The 2525-nt window shown below is 45.5% G+C and overlaps 1 pseudogene; it reads left to right on the forward strand.

Annotated features, from left to right (window-relative positions):
* The first annotated feature begins 432 nt into the window (after nucleotides 1–432).
* On the forward strand, nucleotides 433–1916 carry LOC126518114 (uncharacterized; annotated as a pseudogene).
* Nucleotides 1917–2525: the final 609 nt, after the last annotated feature.

Consider the following 2525-nt stretch of genomic DNA (forward strand, 5'->3'; position numbering starts at 1 on the left):
CTTGCACGGCAGGTATTAAGCTCCGTAGCTATAGAGCTCCGTAGACGCTCGGCAATAGTTTCTGGCGTTTGTTTTCGCACTCGTGCTGTCTATTTAGTCGACAGTTTTAGTTTCAAGTATGCCGAGACTTCACGGACGCAACCGTGAAAGCTCTACGTACCATACGCGCACTGCGCCTGAAAGGCTTTTAGCTACATGTACGCGACGCACGCAAAAAGCGACTATGTGTCGCCATCTATCGGCACGTATAAACACTGCTGTAGCCATTGACATTCAAGACAAATCAAAGCCAAGCCAGTCGAGTTGGATTGGGGCGCAAAACACGTAGAAGTCTGTTCCTGTGCCGATCGGAGCTTCACAATGCCTAGAAAGGCTTTATGCCACCGTTATCTGCTGTCAGAGTTGTCGTGGGTTGAGATTGACGACCTCCTGATGACAAGAGCGGAGCGGGAGATTTTGAAAGGTTCGCTGGACGATGCGGAATACTACTGCAGGCGCACGAGAGAATCGGAGCTGTTGCGCTACGGGTCGCATTGTGGACTGCTCGATATCGAGAGTACAGAGCCCTTACTCTTCAAGCAGCAGATTAGGTTTGAAAAAAAAAGGACTTCACTGACTTGTTTAGTGCACTTGTGGTACCGGAGACTGTAAAGAGTACGGAAGACGTGACCGTGCCTGGTCGGGAGGGGTTATGCATCACGGTACGAAGCCTTGCTTACCCGAACAGGTGGTGCGATCTGGAAGGCATATTTCGCAGGCACTAATCGGTGATGTCGAGGGTGGCATCACAGGTGATTTGCCACATCGCAAGCGAGTTAGACCACTTGCTTAATGACTTCAACAACCGCGACTGGCTGTCCCCTGCCCACCTTGAAGACTTTGCAAGTGTAAGTTAACTTTGTTCTTTTACTTTAGCGGCAGTGCTGCACGTAACCGCGAATAGCTGTTTTTGCTGCCTCTCTCCTCAATGGCTATATTTCTCCTCACTGTAGGGTATCCCACCTCGTCTTTCTTTTTATTTTTTTATGTGAGGACTAAAGTGTCTGTGGTAAATAGAAACTGAAAAGTTCGAAATGTAGAACCAATGAACCGCAAACTGCCGTCGACATGTGTCAAGATAAAATGTATAGAAAACAATAACCTCGCCAAGCGACAGTGTTCGAAGTACGGAAATTGATATGAGGCATCTACAGTGCAGTCACCTTTTATGCAGAAGTAGCCTCCCCTTCAAAACTTGATCTTCACACCGAAACCTTGCTCTTCTGTATTTAGGCTGAGCATTTTACCTCGGCAAGTTTCACATAAAGTAGGCATATCAAACATATGTAAACATTGCATGTTGGTGTGTATTTCAAGCTACATACTCGTACTACAGATTACGGACATATAAGTGTGTTGGGCGATGTCATTTAGCACACATGGCTTTATGTAAGGGAGCTACTTAAGGGAAACTAATAGTCCTATTTTCCATTTTAACCAAAAGCTGTGTTTTGAGCTCGTATCATTTTGTCATCTCGCAGGCCATCCACAACCGTGGCGCAGCACTGACCAACTGCTCGGCATTCATCGATGGTACGGCACGGCCTGTATGCTTGCCCAAAAGAAACCAGCGTGACTACTTCTCCGGCCACAAGCGGATGCATGTAGTGAAGTACCAGTCGGTGATGTGCCCAAATGACATTGTATGCCAGCTTGATGGTCCATATCCTGGAAAGCGGCATGATGCAGGTAGGTTGTCTGGTGACCTATGTGAAAAAAAAAAAAAACATTTCACTTCCATACAGATGTGATAAAGATGCATAAACTTGAACATATTGCACTGTGGACGAACATGGACAGTGCTTACTTCCATCACATTATAAATTTACGAACTACATGACTGCTAAGAAAGCAAAGGACGAACAGAAGAAGCTATAGTGCCGACCTTAGCCCTTTTGTCCTCATTTACACTTCGATGTGTCTGAAACGGTCTTCCATGTACATTTCAACATACTTTTTGGATGGCTTTCTTGAGTCTGCAGAAAATGTATAATGCATGCGAAGTAAATGTTCAGCTGGTGTGCTAATTTTAATGTAACGGATGTTAATTTCATCGTTATGTGAGTCAATTAAACTCATTTTTTTATTGCAGGAATACTCCAATGCAGCGGCCTCTATGCCAAACTGGAGAAGCTGGTGGGGCCCCATCACTTCGTCATGTATGGTGATCCGGCCTACCGCAGCAGTAGAAACGATGGCGGCAGAGAGAAGAAGGCACGTGAGGTGGTTCTGCGTACTGTATTCTCCATCTTGGGGTTGTTTTAGCGCTTACTTCAAACGGGCACCCCTTCACTATAGCAAAACATTACCGCCTTAGTTAAATGATAGAGACGAGGACGTATAGTAGCTATCGGGCAAGGAGGACGACGGGCGGCCATGTGTAATGTAAGTGCATTTATCCTGTATTCAATTTTTTTTTATCATCTGCTGTTAGTGACCTATCAATTCAATCTTGAATTGAGGCTAGCGCAATAAACATGGACGAA

The sequence above is a fragment of the Dermacentor andersoni genome, unplaced genomic scaffold, assembly GCF_023375885.2.
Source record: "Dermacentor andersoni unplaced genomic scaffold, qqDerAnde1_hic_scaffold ctg00000033.1, whole genome shotgun sequence".
NCBI classification, from domain to species: Eukaryota; Metazoa; Arthropoda; class Arachnida; order Ixodida; family Ixodidae; genus Dermacentor; species Dermacentor andersoni.